This window comes from Carcharhinus amblyrhynchos, chromosome 14, assembly GCF_965287045.1.
Source record: "Carcharhinus amblyrhynchos chromosome 14, sCarAmb.v2.hapA, whole genome shotgun sequence".
Classification (NCBI taxonomy): domain Eukaryota; kingdom Metazoa; phylum Chordata; class Chondrichthyes; order Carcharhiniformes; family Carcharhinidae; genus Carcharhinus; species Carcharhinus amblyrhynchos.
In genome coordinates this window covers 59,792,586-59,810,516 of record NC_137337.1, presented here as the reverse complement: position 1 = coordinate 59,810,516, position 17,931 = coordinate 59,792,586, and the positions used below count along the sequence as shown (strand labels likewise).

Genomic DNA, 17,931 nt, shown 5'->3' with positions numbered 1-17,931 from the left:
GACATAGTCATATGCACCAAATCATACCAGACAATCTCTCAAACACCACCATCACCGTACCAGGGTATACCCTGTCCCACTGGCAGGACAGACCCATCAGAGGTGGTGGCACAGTGGTATACGTCAGGAGGGAGTTGCCTTTGGAGACCTCAAAATTGATTCTGGACCCATGAAGTTCCATGGCATCAAACATAGGCAAGAAAACCTCTTGCTGATTATCACTTACTGCCCCCAGCACCCCCCACCCCCCTCCCACTATCAGCCTAACTCTAATCCTAACTTCGCCCCCAACCCCACAATCTCAGCTGATGGATTAGTACTTCTCTATGTTGAACACCACTTATGTGCACTAAGGGTGGCAAGGGTATAGAATGTACTCTGGTGGAGGACCTCAATGTCTATCGCCAAGAGTGGCTTAGTAACTCTGCTACAGATTGAGCTGGCCAAGTTCTAAAGTACAGTAAGAAGTCTCACAACACCAGGTTAGAGTCCAACCAGTTTATCCGATAGAAATCTCACAAGCTTTCGGAAACAGTGTCCCTTCGTCAGATGTGTGGAAGGAACATCATTTCCGAAAGCTTGTGAGATTACTATCAAATAAACTGGTTGGACTCTAACCTGGTATTGTGAGACTTCTTACAGTGCTTACCCCAGTCCAACGCCGGCATCTCTACATCAAGTTCTAAAGGACATAGCTGCTGAACGGTGTCTGCTGCAGGGAAACAACAAGAGGAAAACCCCACTTTACCTCATTCTCACCAATGTACTAGTTGTAGATGTATCAGTGCATGAAACCTCCCCACAAACATTGTGGAGACTAAATCCTGCCTACAAATTGTGTGGCACTACAAACGTGCTAAATGGGATTGATTTCAAACTGATCTAGCAACTCAAAACTGGGTATCCATGAGTCACTGTATGCTACCAGCAGTAGCAGAATTGTATTCAACAACAATCTGGCCCGAAGTATCTCCCCACACTACCGTTACCATCAAGCTGAGGGATCAACCCTGATTCAGTAAAGAGTGCAGGGAAGGCATGCTAGGAGCAGCAACAGGCTTCATTACAAATTAGGTGTTAACCTGGTGAAGCTACAACATTGCACACGATAGAAAAAAACGATCCCACAACCAATGGCTCAGATCAAAGCTCTGCAGTCCTGTCAATCCAGTCGTGAATGGTGCTGGATAATTAAACAATCCAGAGGAGGAGACTCCATAAATATCCCCATAATCGATCCCCAATAATTCCCCAATGGGCTGGGAAAGCCCAGCATATCAGTGCAAAAAGTTAAAGCTGAAACATTTGCAACCATCTTCAGCCAAAAATTGCCAAATAGATCTTGGCCCCTTCCTGAGGTTTCCAGCATCGCAAATGCCAGTCGTCAGCCAATTCAATTCGCCCAACGTGAAATGAAGAAATGGCTGGAGGATGGTGAAGCCCTGACAATATTCCAGCAATAGTACTGAAAACTTGTGCTCCTGCATTGCTCCACTCCTGGCCAAGCTCTCCTAGTACAATTACAACACTGGCACCTACCCAACAATGTAGAAAATTGCCCAGGTATGTCTTGTCCACAAAAATCAGGACAAATCCAACCGTCTAATTATCGCCCTGTTAGCGTACTTTCAATTATTTAAGTGATGGAAAATGTTGTTGACTGTGTTATCAAGTGGCAATTGCTCAACAATAACCTGGTCTCTGACACTAAGTTCTGCCGGGGCCACTCAGCTCCTGATCTCATGATAGAGTTGCTCCAGACATGGACAACTGTGATAAATCTAAGGGGTGGGTGAGGTGAAAGTGACTGCCCTTGACATCAGGGCAGTATTTGAAGGGGTTTGGCACCAAGAAGCCCTAACAAAATTGAAATGGGAATGAGGAAAAACTCTCCACTAGTTGGAGTCATACCGAGCACAAAGGAAAGTGGTTCTAGTTGTTGAAGGTCAATCAGTTCTGACCCAAGACATTGCTGCAGAAGATCCTCAGGATAGTATCCTAGGCCCAACATCTTCAGCTACTTCATCAATTACCTTCCTTCCATCATAAGATTAGGAGTGGGAATGTTTGCTGATGATTGCATTATCTTCGGTGAGATTCACAACTCTTCAGACACTGAAGAAGTCCTTGTCCATATGCAGCAAGACATGGAGGTTTGGGCTGTTAGGTGGCAAGTGACATTTGTATCACACAAGCTGAAGGCAATGATCATCTTCAACAAGAGAGAATCTAATCTCCTTTTGACATTCAATGGCAATACCATTGCTGAATCCCCCACTATCAACATCTCCAAAGATGTGTGGGTGAGGTTGAGTGGCCATGATAAATTGCCTCTTAGTGTTGGTGGGCTTAACAGGGTAAATACAAGGGTTAATACAGGCATAGGGCCTGGGTGGGATTGTTGTTGGTGCAGGCTTGATGGGTCAAATGGCCTCCTTCTGCACTGTAGGGATTCTATGATTCTATAACAGCAGGACAAGTAGATAAGGTGGTTAAGAAGGCATATGAGATACTTGCCTTTATTAACAGGGGCACTGAATATAAGAGGATGGAGGTTATGATGGAGCTGTGTTAAACGCTGGTTAGGTCACAACTGGAGTATGTAGTTCTGGTCGCCACATTATAGGAAGGAAGTGATTGCACTAGAGAAGGTACAGAGGAGATTCACCAGGATGATGCCTGGGCTGGAGTGTTTCAGCTATGTAGAGAGGCTGGATAGGCTGGGGTTGTTTTTCTTGGAGCAGAGAAGGCTGAGGGGGGACCTGATTGAGGGGCATAGATAGGGTGGATAGGAAGGAAATTTTCCCTTTCCCCTGATTAATAACCAGGGGGCATAGATTTAAGTTAAGGGGCAGGAGGCTTATAGAAGATGTGAGAAAAATTATCTTCACCCAGAGGACAGTGGAAAAGTGGAGGTCACTGCCTGAAAGGTAGTGGAAGCAGAGCCCTCACAACATTTAAGAACTATTTAGAAGAACAGTTGAAATGCCATAGCATGCAAGGCTATGGACCAAATGCTGGGAAATGGGATTAGAATAGATAGGTGTTGGATGGCTGGTGTAGAAATAATGGACCAATGTACCTCCTTCCATGCTGTAAAACTCTATGACTCTAAGGTCCAGACTTCCAAAAGGATGGAATAGACTCGAGCGAGTGGCTCAGAGGTAGCAAGGCCAAAAACCAGGGCAGTAAAATTAAACAGGGTGCAGAGAAACTCCCTCAAAACTGAAATAGAGTCCACAAATATCCCCAAATTAAAAAGGCACCAGACAACTCCTAAAAGCTGGGTAAGAAGTAGAGAGTGAGAGAAGATCGTAAGACATAGGAGGAGAATTAGGCCACTCAGCCCATCAAGTCTTCTCTGCCATTCAATCATGGCTGATATTTTTCTGATCTCCATTCTCCTGCCTTTTCCCCATAGCCATTGATCCCCCTTTTTAATCAAGAACTATCTCTGTCTTAAATACACTCAATGACCTAGAGATACAGTAAGAGCTGACCATCCCCCAGAGACAGCAGTGTCACAAAAGATACTGAACCTATCACACAGCAGAGGGATTCCAACCAGACTGGACCCCAAGCTCACCTGCCATTATGCAGAACTGCAAGAGAATGGGACAGAGTTATCCACCCCATTTAAAATGGGCATCCCAGCCCAGAAAGGCTGGCCCAAGTTCATGAGCAAACTGCCCACCTACTGCTATGTCAACCAAAAGCTCCTAATAAATAATTGGGGCTGGAACTCTCCAGTTGTGCTAATGCCCAAGCCAGACCCCAAACCAAAATCCCCAAATAGGCCAAGATCCCTTTAAAACACCCCGCTCTCTGAATCCTCAGTTGAACCCACAATCTCTGGATCTGAACAACAGAACGCCCCAAGTTACTCAAATGAACAAGCAGGAGCTAAGATCCCAGGGTCTGGAGCCCACAGAGTGAGATGTCCAATGTTGCCGTGCATATAATCTAGAGCATCTTAGCCATCACTCACCCCTGAGTGCTAATCATCCAGTAAAATTCCTTCAGAGGATGCTTAATCAGGTGGCTGAAATTACATGGCCCCCTGTCCCACTCATCCCAACAGAGAAGTCAGAACCTTAGCACTGAACATACTTCCCCAGGCAGATGAATGTCAAATCCTCCCATCTACACCTTCCCATATCCCAGGACTGGACTATGTCCTTGAGACACCTTGTCCTGGGTTTAAACCACTAAACATAAAATGTAGCAATGGGCCACAATTTTCCCTGCTAGTCGTGTGTCCGATGTGCCAGAATGAATGAGAGAGTGCCTGTAAAATTCACCACTTCCTGTTCTCCCTTCCCTAAAGAATTACAGAATCCCTACAGAACAAACGATTTGGCCCATCGAGTCTGCACCGACCATAATCCCACCCAAGCCCTATTCCCATAATCACATATATTTACCCTGCTAATCTCCCTTCGTTCAATTTAGCATGGCTAATCAGCCTAATTCACACATCTTTAGACTATGGAAGGAAATACACACAGACATGGGGAGAATGTGCAAACTCCACACAGACAGTGACCCGAGGTCAGAACTGAACCCAGGTCCTTGACACTGGTTAGCACCGCTGCCTCACACTGTGCCACCGTGCTGCCCATAAATACCACATTAAAAATAAATGAAGTGGAACTCATTTCATTTTCTCCAATTGGTGAAGTGTGTTCCAGTCAAAGGACAAGAAGAAAATTTCGTACCTACCTCAACCTGGCTGCTCTATAAAATTATTTTTATTTTTAGAATGGACAGGGCTTACCCTGTCTAGCCATGACTCACTCTGCAGAGATTTCCAACCTTCAGAAAACCAGCAGGGACCTCATTATCTTAAAAGAGATGCTAATACCATCTGTGACTGCTAACAGTCAAAGTCCAAAGAAATTCACCAACAACCTTTTACATTTCTATGGCAGGGCTCTGGCCAATGGAGACAGAATGTCTTCAAGGGATAAAATGGCCCCTGCCTCTCTTATTAAACACCTCAAGGTTCCAGTCCTGGGTGAAAATGTCCTTTGTCCAACATCTAGGGGAAATAGTGGGAGGTATGACTAGAACGCGTAATATTGCTATGTGGAACTGAACCCAAGGAGTCTACCATTTTATCATTGAGCAGGTAGCAGCAGGAAGAGCTCTGTCCAGGTAAATTGCCTGGCCCTCATGCGCACTGTGAATTACAAACATTGAAACATTGAACATTGCCTTCAAGACTAATTCAACTCTACATACCTTCTCCCATTGTGGAAGGTCTCACTTCTGGAAAGACAGATCACCCAGCCTACTAACCTCTGAAGGAGTTGGGCTTTTGATTCTGGACTCTGGACTTGTGTGAAACCATAATGCTTATTTCCATCATAGTCTTGCCCTATAGCCCCTTCTTTTTCTTATCCCTCTTTTACTGCATGAGTGTAAAAGGGTAGATGGTGCACATTTTGTGGGTGTAAAATAAACCAACCTTTTTATTTAATCTTATCTCAAGCTTGTTGTGGGATTATTAATCGAGATTTGAAACACTTCAAACTGAAAGGTCGAGGAAAATAGCATACTATTTATATAAGAGAAAATTAGAAATCAAAACACCTTTCTGTTTATGGACAGGTCATGGGAGGAGAAATCAGTGCTGTTTAAATAAACTCCCTCCTGTTCATAGCAACATATTAAAAAAGTTCAATGACTTCAAGGTCAGTGAATGCATTGTCACATGATATCTCTTACTGAATACACTCCAATCTCTCCCACTCCACCATTATCCTTGTTATTGCCTTTCTGCCAGCCTGTTGCCCCACATGTAAAGGTAGTGCAGTCTGAATGTGGATTCTGAAGGCCAAGAGTGATCCAAGGGTGCCCTGCAAGTCCATCTGCAGTCTCCCCATTGGAAAGTCAGCAGTCTTTCACCAGTCATGCTGCAGGCACTGTGTTAGAGCACTTGACTATGCAAAGCAAGCACCCAAAAGACGGTAAGGGAATGCACAGGATGAATAATTCAGTTTCATAGGTAATATTGGAAATGTTCAGTTGCTATATCCTTTCTGTGGCGTATTTTATTTCAGGATTTTCACTAAGAGGATTCTGTGATAACCTGTAGCAGAGGGTTGGAAAGGTGGGGAATAGTGGAGTAGTGTTGATGTAGCAATGAGATTTTTGCTAGATGAGTAGCCTGCCTTGGACATCTTGTCCAAAACAAAGGGGGAATCGTGTCCTGCAGATTTCATAGAATCCCTACAGTGCAGAAGGAGGCCATGGAGTCTGAATTGACCACAACCCTACCCAGGCCCTACCCCCGTAATCCTCATATTTACCCTGCTAATCCCCCTGACACCAGGATTAATTCAGCACGGCCAATCAACCTAATCTGCACACCTTTGGATTTTATTAAGTCCATTAAGTTTCTCAATACCTTTTCCTCTGCTGACGTTAATTACTTTAATATCCTCAGTCTTACTAGGCCTTTGGTAACCCTCTCTTTCTGGTATTTACTTTATGAAGTATATACCAGATTCATATAATATTTGTTCAAAGTCTCTGCTACTTCATCACTTCTCATAATAATTTATCCAGATCCTGCCGCTAAGGGACCAACATTTACTTTAACTACTCTCCTCCTTTTTACATATTTGTTAAACCTCTCACCATTTGTATTTGTTTTCTTGGCTAGGTTATTTTCATATTCTTTTTATCAACCTTTTGGTAACTTGTTTCTATAAGACTCCTAATCTTCACTTGCTCCTTTGCAATTATAATCCGCCAAACAGGCTGTACTGAAATTGCCCAGAAGCAGCCCAGCCATTGGGTCCTGGGAGTGTTAATATTTAGACAGAGTTCCCAGATATTTCACAGTGTATTTATAGGAGACTATCAAGAGTGTTTGTAGTGATTACAGAAATACCCCAGAAATGTGTACCTCAGGGTGTGCCTCAGGGATCTGTTTTGGGGCCACTGTTGTTTGTAATCTTTATTAATGATCTGGATGAGGGTATAGTTGGGTGGATTAGTAAATTTGCTGATGACACCAAAGTTGGAGGTGTGGTAGATTGTGAGGAAGGGTGTCATAGTCTGCAGGGAGACTTAGATAGGTTGCAGAGCTGGGCCGAGAGGTGGCGGATGGAATTTAATGCGGAGAAGTGTGAGGTAATTCACTTTGGTAGGAGCAACAGATGTGTCGAGTATAGGGCTAACGGGAGGACTTTGAATAGTGTGGATGAACAGAGGGATCTAGGTGTATGTGTACATAGATCCCTGAAAGTTGGGAATCAAGTAGATAAGGTTGTTAAGAAGGCGTATGGTGTCTTGGCGTTTATTGGTAGGGGGATTGAATTTAGGAGTCGCAGCGTCATGTTACAACTGTACACTACTCTGGTGCGGCCGCACTTGGAGTACTGTGTGCAGTTCTGGTCCCCGCATTACAAGAAGGATGTGGAGGCTTTGGAGAGGGTGCAGAGGAGGTTTACTAGGATGTTGCCTGGTATGGTGGGGAGGTCCTATGAGGAGAGACTGAAGGATTTAGGGTTGTTTTCGTTGGAAAGAAGGCGGCTAAGAGGGGATCTTATTGAAACATATAAGATGATTAGAGGTTTAGATAGGGTGGATAGTGATAGCCTTTTTCCTCGGATGGAGAAATCTAGCACGAGGGGGCATGGCTTTAAATTAAGGGGGGGTAGCTACAGGACGGATGTCAGGGGTAGGTTCTTTACCCAGAGGGTGGTGAGGGATTGGAATGCCCTGCCTGCTGCAGTTGTAAATGCGCCTAGTTTGGGGGCGTTTAAGAGATCTTTGGATAGGTTTATGGACGAAAAGGGATTGGTTTAGGCTAGTGGGTCATTGTTTTTTAACTGGTCGGCGCAACATCGTGGGCCGAAGGGCCTGTTCTGCGCTGTAATGTTCTATGTTCTATGTTCTATGTTCTATGTGTAGGTATTCACGGAAGGTACCAAGGAGTGTGTAGTATTTAAAGGGCATACCAAGGAGTGTGTCTTTATTTACAGACAATCCCTGGTCTGGCCCATGTTTACAGGAGGTCTCCAGAATGTGTCAGCATTTACAGTGGACTCTGGGAGTGTGTAATTATGAATGGCTGGATTATAGAGTTTGTCAGTATTTATGGGAGATCTCTAAGGCATGTATCAGAATTTACAGTGTGTTCTTCAGAATGTGTGGTATTTTCATGGGATCCCCATGAAAGTGTCAATAGTTATAGCAGTTTTCCGGGAGTATTTTTGTATCTACAGGACTCTCTGGGAGTATGCCAGTATTTATAACAGATTCCCAGGAAGATGCCAGCATTTATTGGGGGTTTCTGGAATGTGTCAATATTTACAGGGAATCTCAGTGGTGTGTCAGTATTAATGGATGGGGATGAAGGATGAGCTGCTCACGCAGTATATCTGTATTCACGGTGATTACTCAGTGATTTACCGGGGTCCCGGGGAGTGTGTCAGTAATTATTGAGAAGTTCATGGGAGAGTATCTACGAGGGGGAAGTGGTATCCCAGGAGTACTGTCAGCATTTACAAGGTTTCCCTGGAAGTCTGTCTGTAGAGGGGTTTAGAGGCATTCCTGAGAGTGTGCCAATATCTGTAGGGAGTCCTGAGTGTCCATATTTATAGAGGAGTCTCTGGGAATGGGTCAATATTTACAGTGTCCCCAGGAGTGTGTCAAAATTTCTAAGGGGTCTCTGCAAGTGTGCTGACAGTACAAAGCTAAATGTGAATGTAAGCTTTTAGCAGGGCACAAAGCAGCTGCAAAGAGATAGACTGGCTAAGTGAGGGGACAACAAGGTGGCAAAAAGAGTATAATGTGAAGAAATGTCAGGTTATTTGTTTTGATAGTAAGAATAAAAGAGCAGAATATTTTTCAAAAGATGTGAAACTTCTAAATGATGATGTTGAGAGACACAGGAATACTCACACAAAGATCACCACGTGTTTGCATACAGATACAATCCAGCAATTAAAAATCCAGCATATTCATTAAGTACTGGCAGACTCTTGGGAACCTGTAAATACTGACATACACCAAAAATCCCTGTACATACTGGTAAAGTCCCAAAGACATATTTCTAGAAGTTCCTTTACATCCAGACTAGTCATAAAGACCCCTGAGCAATTTCCAAAAAGGTTGGAGCCATTTCCCTCCCTAAAAGTGTGATAGCTGGATACAAGTGAAGGTGTACTAACTGGAGGTCTGGTAACATTCTCCCCCCCACTCAACTTCCCCAGAGTTCAACATGGAGTGTGGTAAAGTGGCACCATGAGGGGTGCTCTTACACACTGGGCTTCCCAGCACCAGGCTCCTATCGGCGATGATTGAAACAGAACTACAGCTATCAGACTCCCAAAGCCTAAAGCACAGTTACCTTGTATTGCTGCCTGGAACTTTGAACTAAACCAAATCCCCCGACCCCCACCTTCCGTCCCACCGCCTCTATATTATTCAGATATCTGCCACAAACTGTTTTCTTTTGTATATATTTGTGAGGTAAAGAGAGAGTTTACTTACCATTCGATACCTGGCTCTGGAAGTGTGCTCTAGGAGTGCATGACGATTCCTGGTTATAAGCCGTGACTCACAGCAAGCTGCTGCTTGTTCAAACATTTGAAGATAGAAACCTCCTTGCAGGTTTGAAAGCTGAGCAACTAGTTCACCAACGGGCAATGGTTTCTTAGCAAATTCCTTTAGATACTCACAAGAAAGCCCAATGGGGTAATCTCAGCTCAGGACCCTCACCCAATGCCCTCTCACATTAACTTTATACCTCCTCATTTTCTGTTGACTTTTTCTAAACTGTATGAGATAGAATCCCTACAGTGTAGAAGGAGGCCATTCAGCCCACAAGCCTATACTGACAACAATCCCACCCAGGCCTTATCCCTGTAACCCCACCTATTTACCCTGCTAATGTCTCTGACATTAAGGGGTGCTTGGCCAATCAATTTAACCAGCACATCTTTGGAGTGTGGGAGGAAACCAGAGAGCTCAGTGGATATCCAAGCAGACATGGGGAGAACGTACAAACTCTACACTGACAGGACCCTAAGGCTAAATTGAATCCGGGTATCTGGCACTGTGAGACAACAGTGCTCACCACTGCCATCATGCCGCCTACATAAATGTCTCCTGTATTCAGCCAACTATTTGATTCTGATTTCCTTTCATTTTTAATTCATGCCCTTTTTAAAGGTATGATTGTCACAAAAGATCAGCCTGGATCTTGCTCCTGGTCACTCACACACTGACCTCCATGGTCAACCTTGGTCCCAGCTTCTGGTCACTCACACTGACACCAATGGTCAGCCTGGGGCCCTACACTTAGTCACTCATAGAATCATACAGTGCAGAAGAGGCCTTTCAGCCCATCAAGTCTGCACACCTGACTCGTAATGAAAGCAAATACATATGGGTAAGTTGATCATTGAGGCAGTTGTAGGAGACAGAAGGTAATGACAAAAGGCTGCTTTAGTGATTGGAAGCCTGTCTCCTTTTTATATATATAAAAAAAAGATGACTACGTGGGGGGGTAGGATTACACCTGACCCCCCCACCTAATCCTACTTACCAGTCCTGAGCCCATAGCCCTGAATGTTATGGCATGCCAGGTGCTCATTCTGGTACTTTTTAAAGGACGTAAGGCAACTCACCTCCACTTCCTCCCAAGCAGCGCCTCCAGACTGTCACCACCCCCTGGATAAAAATGTTTTTCCTCACATCCCCTCAAACCTCCATCCCCTCACCTTGAACTTGTGTCCCCTCGTGACTGATCCTTCGACTATGGGGAGTAGCTGCTCCCTTATCCACTCTGTCCATGCCCCTCATAACCTCAATCTGGTTGCTCTTCAGTCTTCGCTGCTTCACCAAAAACAACCCAAGTCTATCGAACCTCTTTTCATAACTTAATGTTCCATCCCAGGCAGCATCCTGGTGAATTTCCTCTGCACCCTATCTAATGTAGTCATATCCTCCTAAAATGTAACAACTAGAACTGCACACGGTGCTCCAGCTGTGACCTCCAAAGTTCTAAACAATTCCAGCATGACTTCTGTAATCTATGCTTTGATTGATAAAATTGATAAAGGCATTGATTGATAAAGGCAAGTGTTCCATATGCCTTTTTCACCACTAAACTAACATGCCCTTCTGCTTTCAGAGTTCTGTGCATGCATGTGGGTTTGCTATCGGACAGACTCGTTGGACTTTAACCTGGTGTTGTGAGACTTCTTACTGTATCTCATAGAAGACAGAGGATAAAGGTGGATGGAAAATTCTCAAGACTGGAGACCAGTTATCAGCGATGTACCACAGAGATCCTCTGCTATTTGTGATTTTTATCAATGACTTGGAGGAGGGGGCTGAAGGGTGGGTCACTAAATTTGCTGATGACACCAAAATTGCAGGAGTAGTGGATGAGGTGGAGGGCTGTGGTAGGCTGCAAAGAGACATTGACAGGATGCAGAGCTGGACCGAAAAGTGGCAGATGGAGTTTAACCCTGATAAGTGTGAGGTGATTCATTTTGGTAGGACAAACTTGAATGCAGGTTAGAAGGTCAACGGCAGGGTTCTGAGGAACGTGGAGGAACAGGGAGATCTTAGGGTTCGTATCCACAGATCTCTGAAGGTTGCCATCAAGTGGATAGAGCTGTGAAGAAGGCTTATAGTGTGTTAGTGTTTATTAACAGGGGATTTGAGTTTAAGAGCCATGGGTTTATGCTGCAACTGTACAGGACCTTGGTGAGACCACATTTGGAATATTGTGTGCAGTTCTGATCACCTCACTATAAGAAGGTTATAGAAGCATTGGAGAGAGTGCAGAGGAGATTTACCAGGATGCTGCCTGGTTTGGAGGGTAGGTCTTATGAGGAAAGGCTGAAGGAGCTGGGGCTTTTCTTTTTCGAGCGGAGGAGGATGAGAGGCGACTTAATAGAGGTTTATAAGATGATGAGAAGGATAGATAGAGTGGATGTGCAGAGATTATTTCCTCAGGTGGATGTAGTTGTTACTAGGGGGCATAACTATAAGGTTCATGCTGGGACATATAGGAGGTGTTTCCAAAGTAGGTTCTTTATTCAGAGAGTGTTGAGGTGTGGAATGGGTGCTTGTTGTGATAGTGAAGTCGGACATTTTAGGAACTTTCAAGTGGTTATTGGATAGGCACATGGAGCACACCAGAATGATAGGGAGAGGGATAGCTTGATCTTGGTTTCGGACAAAGCTTGGCACAACATCGAAGGCCGAAGGGCCTATACTGTGCTGTACTGTTCTATGTTCTAAATACACCAAGGTCCCTTCATTCCTCGGAACTTCCTAGTGTCATCCACCTGAGGAAATAGTCTCTGCACATCCACTCTATCTATCCCGCTCATCATCTTATAAACCTCTATTAAGTCACCTCTCATCCTCCTCCGCTCGAAAGAGAAAAGTCCCAGCTCCCTCAACCTGGTCAAATTGCTCCTTCCAAAATGTATCACCTCACACTTTTCGGGACTAAACTTTATTTGCCACCTACCTGCCCATTTCACCATCTCATCTATATCTTGGACACTCTTTGAGATAGATGTTCTCCTTTCGAATTTTCTCCAATAATTTCCTTACCACTGATGTGAGACTCACTGGTCTGTAGTCCATGGCTTGTCTCTACAATCCTTCTTAAATAGCAAAATCACGTTAGCTGTTCTCCAATCCTCGAGCACTGTCCCCATGGTGAGAGAGAAATTAAAAATCTGAGTTAGAGTCCCTGCAATCTCCTGTCTTGGCTCCCCCGGCAGCTTGGGACACAATTCATCCGGACCTGAAGAAATGTTCACTTATAAGCTTGCCAACACATCCAATCTCTTGTCTTTCCCCATGTCAATTTGCTCAAGAACTTCACAGGCTCTCTCCCTGAATTCATACTGACCCCCATGGTCAGCCTGGGGCCCTGCTCCTGGTCACTCACACTGATGCCCATGGTCAGCCTGGGGCCCTGCTCCTGGTCACTCACACTGACCTCCATGGTCAGCCTGGGGCCCTGCTCCTGGTCACTCACACTGACCTCCATGGTCAGCCTGGAGCCCTGCTCCTGGTCACTCATACTGACCCCCATGGTCAGCCTGGGGCCCTGCTCCTGGTCACTCACACTGACCTCCATGGTCAGCCTGGGGCCCTGCTCCTGGTCACTCACACTGACCTCCATGGTCAGCCTGGGGCCCTGCTCCTGGTCACATACTGACCTCCATGGTCAGCCTGGGGCCCTGCTCCTGGTCACACACAATGACCTCCATGGTCAGCCTGGGGCCCTGCTCCTGGTCACTCATACTGACCCCCATGGTCAGCCTGGGGCCCTGCTCCTGGTCACTCACACTGACCTCCATGGTCAGCCTGGAGCCCTGCTCCTGGTCACTCACACTGACCTCCATGGTCAGCCTGGGGCCCTGCTCCTGGTCACTCACACTGACCTCCATGGTCAGCCTGGGGCCCTGCTCCTGGTCACTCACACTGACCCCCATGGTCAGCCTGGGGCCCTGCTCCTGGTCACTCACACTGACCTCCATGGTCAGCCTGGAGCCCTGCTCCTGGTCACTCACACTGACCCCCATGGTCAGCCTGGGGCCCTGCTCCTGCTCACTCACACTGACCTCCATGGTCAGCCTGGGGCCCTGCTCCTGGTCACTTACACTGACCTCCATGGTCAGCCTGGGGCCCTGCTCCTGGCCACTCACACTGACCTCCATGGTCAGCCTGGGGCCTTGCTCCTGGTCACTTACACTGACCTCCATGGTCAGCCTGGGGCCCTGCTCCTGGTCACTCACACTGACCTCCATGGTCAGCCTGGGGCCCTGCTCCTGGTCACTTACACTGACCTCCATGGTCAGCCTGGAGCCCTGCTCCTGGTCACTCACACTGACCTCCATGGTCAGCCTGGAGCCCTGCTCCTGGTCACTCACACTGACCTCCATGGTCAGCCTGGGGCCTTGCTCCTGGTCACTCACACTGACCCCCATGGTCAGCCTGGGGCCCTGCTCCTGGTCACTTACACTGACCCCCATGGTCAGCCTGGGGCCCTGCTCCTGGTCACTCACACTGACCCCCATGATCAGCCTGGGGCCCTGCTCCTGGTCACTCACACTGACCCCCATGGTCAGCCTGGAGCCCTGCTCCTGGTCACTCACACTGACCTCCATGGTCAGCCTGGAGCCCTGCTCCTGGTCACTCACACTGACCTCCATGGTCAGCCTGGGGCCCTGCTCCTGGTCACTCACACTGACCCCCATGGTCAGCCTGGGGCCCTGCTCCTGGTCACTCACACTGACCCCCATGGTCAGCCTGGGGCCCTGCTCCTGGTCACTCACACTGACCTCCATGGTCAGCCTGGAGCCCTGCTCCTGGTCACTCACACTGACCCCCATGGTCAGCCTGGGGCCCTGCTCCTGGTCACTCACACTGACCTCCATGGTCAGCCTGGGGCCCTGCTCCTGGCCACTCACACTGACCTCCATGGTCAGCCTGGGGCCCTGCTCCTGGTCACTCACACTGACCCCCATGGTCAGCCTGGGGCCCGGCTCCTGGTCACTCACACTGACCCCCATGGTCAGCCTGGAGCCCTGCTCCTGGTCACTTACACTGACCCCCATGGTCAGCCTGGGGCCCTGCTCCTGGCCACTCACACTGACCTCCATGGTCAGCCTGGGGCCCTGCTCCTGGTCACACACTGACCCCCATGGTCAGCCTGGAGCCCTGCTCCTGGTCACTTACACTGACCCCCATGGTCAGCCTGGGGCCCTGCTCCTGGTCACACACTGACCCCCATGGTCAGCCTGGAGCCCTGCTCCTGGTCACTCACACTGACCCCCATGGTCAGCCTGGGGCCCTGCTGCTGGTCACTCACACTGACCTCCATGGTCAGCCTGGAGCCCTGCTCCTGGTCACTCACACTGACCCCCATGGTCAGCCTGGGGCCCTGCTCCTGGTCACTCACACTGACCCCCATGGTCAGCCTGGGGCCTTGTTCCTGGTCACTTACACTGACCCCCATGGTCAGCCTGGAGCCCTGCTCCTGGTCACTTACACTGACCCCCATGGTCAGCCTGGGGCCCTGCTCCTGGTCACTCACGCTGACCCCCATGGTCAGCCTAGGGCCCTGCTCCTGGTCACTTACACTGACCCCCATGGTCAGCCTGGGGCCCTGCTCCTGGTCACTTACACTGACCTCCATGGTCAGCCTGGGGCCCTGCTCCTGGTCACTTACACTGACCCCCATGGTCAGCCTGGGGCCCTGCTCCTGGTCACTCACACTGACCTCCATGGTCAGCCTGGGGCCCTGCTCCTGGTCACTCACACTGACCCCCATGGTCAGCCTGGGGCCCTGCTCCTGGTCACTCACACTGACCCCCATGGTCAGCCTGGGGCCCTGCTCCTGGTCACTCACACTGACCCCCATGGTCAGCCTGGGGCCCTGCTCCTGGTCACTCACACTGACCTCCATGGTCAGCCTGGGGCCCTGCTCCTGCTCACTCACACTGACCTCCATGGTCAGCCTGGGGCCCTGCTCCTGGTCACTTACACTGACCCCCATGGTCAGCCTGGGGCCCTGCTCCTGGTCACTCACACTGACCTCCATGGTCAGCCTGGAGCCCTGCTCCTGGTCACATGCGACCCTCATGGTCAACCTGTAGCAGCATGATGGCACAGTGGTTAGCACTGCTGCCTCACAGCGCAATTTCCTGCTTGGGTCTGTGTGAAGTTTGCACGTTCTCCCCCGTGTCTACGAGGGTTTCCTCAGGGTGCACCAGTTTTTTCCCACAGTCCGAAAGACGTGCTGGTTAGGTGCATTGGTCATGCTAAATTCTCCCTCCGTGTATCCAAACAGGCGCTGGAGTATGGCGACCAGGGGATTTTAACAGTAACTTCACGTTTGACAAAGTCCCTCACGGTAGGCTGGTAGAAAAGGTTAAGGCTCATGGGATAGAGGGACAGGTATCTAGATGGATTGAAAACTGGCTAGGCAACAGGAGACAGAGAGTAGAAGGGTCCTTTTCTAGCTGGTGGTCTGTCACCAGTGGTGTGCCGCAGGGCTCAGTACTGGGACCTCTTCTATTCGTAATATACATAAATGACTTGGAAGAGGGCGTACGTGGTGTGATCAGCAAGTTTGCAGATGACACAAAGATGGCAGGATTGGTGGATATAGCGAGGAGGATTGTCAGGTGACACAGCAGGATATAGATAGGTTGGTATATTGGGCAGATAGATGGCAGATGGAATTTAATCCTGATAAATGCGAGGTGATGCATTTTGGAAGGAATAATGCAGGGAGGAGTTACATGATAAACGGTAGACCGATTAAGAGTATAGAAACGCAGAGGGACCTGGGAGTGCAAGTGCACAATTCTCTGAAGGTGGTAACTCAGGTGGAGAAGGTTGCGAAGAAAGCTTACGGTATGCTAGCCTTTATAGGAAGGGGTATAGAGTATAAGAGCTGGCGTCTAATGCTACAGTTGTACAGAACGTTGGTTAGACCGCATTTGGAGTACTGCATCCAGTTCTGGTCACCTTACTATCGGAAGGACGTGGAGACCCTGGAGAGAGTGCAGAGGAGGTTTACCAGGATGCTGCCTGGTATGGAAGGATTGGGTTATGAGGAAAGATTGGGTAAACTGGGGCTCTTTTCCTTAGAAAGACGGAGATTAAGGGGGGATCTGATAGAGGTGTACAAAATAATGAAGGGTATAGATAAACAGTGGCAGGCTTTTTCCTAGATTGGAGACAAATATCACAAGGGATCACAAGCTAAGGGTGAGGGGGGAGAAGGATAATTTGGATACTAGAGGGAGGTTGTTCACACAGAGGGTCGTGGGGGTATGGCATGCACTACCAAGTAAGGTGGTGGAGGCAGGCACACTGGACTTGTTTAAGGTTTACTTAGATAGGCACATGAGCGAAACAGAGATGGAGGGTTATAGGAGACGGTTTTAAATAAGGGTCAGAGTCTCGGGACGTTACTGGAAATCTAATGCTACATGTGTTGATGTTTTGTCTCTCTTACTCCGCAGGTGTGTCGGTCCACCTTGTTGTCAAACAAGGGGCATGCACACGGTGGGTCGTGCGTGGGCTGCTCTTGGATGTTTCGAGAGTGGCCTAGTACTTTGCGTCGTTGTGTGCGCTTAAAACTGGACCAGCAGATGGGCACCACAACAGCTCAGTGACTATCACTGATTGCTGTGCAGAGACATGGATTTGGGCCAGTGTCTGTGGGAGTTTGAGCATTCTCCCTGTGGTTGCGTGGGTTTCCTCCGGGCGCTCCGGTTTCCTCCCACACCCCAAAGATGTGCTCTTAGGCTGACTGGTGTAACAAATTGTCCCTAAATTATTCTCCCCTAAATCTGGTTTCCAATGGGGGTACCATAAGCATAGACACGGGTCGAGGGTGGAGGAGGAGAAATGCTTTGTTAAGATGGCGGCGCGGGCTCGTTGGGCCGAAGGGCCTGTTTCCCGTGCTGTATTGATCTTTGTTCATTGCAGTGTTATGCCTACATGTGACACTAATAGGTTGCAATGTAAGCCTACTTGTGACTCTAAATAATAAACAAAACTGCTCCTGGTCACTCAGCTGACCTTCATGGTCAGCCTGGGGCCCTGACCACTGAGGAAGGCCTGGATTAAGTCAGGGAGAACGGCCCCTTGGGAACTAACACTCGGTGAGACCCACTGAATTGAAAGGTAGCAATGGGAAAATTAACAAATCATTAGTTCCTGCGAATAACAATAACAAATAATATTGGTCACTGCGCAGTGCTCTTTTTAAAAAATCGGCCTAAACTGCAGCGCTTTTTTTGAAAAAAAATCGGTCCAAAAACCGAGCCAGGGCGCGACGAGGATGGGATTCGAACCCACGCGTGCAGAGCACAATGGATTAGCAGTCCATCGCCTTAACCACTCGGCCACCTCGTC

At 48.0% G+C, this 17,931-nt stretch overlaps 1 protein-coding gene and 1 non-coding gene across 2 annotated transcripts in view; both read right to left on the bottom strand.

Annotated features, from left to right (window-relative positions):
• LOC145352276 (serine/threonine-protein kinase PAK 4-like) overlaps window positions 1–9,572 on the bottom strand; it is a 64,984-nt gene extending 55,412 nt beyond the window's left edge. The window contains exon 1 of the mRNA XM_080202018.1: window positions 9,511–9,572. The gene's annotated coding sequence lies outside the window, so the exon portion shown is untranslated. The remainder of the gene's footprint in view (window positions 1–9,510) is intronic.
• An 8,277-nt stretch (window positions 9,573–17,849) lies between these two features.
• On the bottom strand, window positions 17,850–17,931 carry trnas-gcu (transfer RNA serine (anticodon GCU)). The gene has a single exon. It is a non-coding gene; the product is annotated as a tRNA-Ser (tRNA).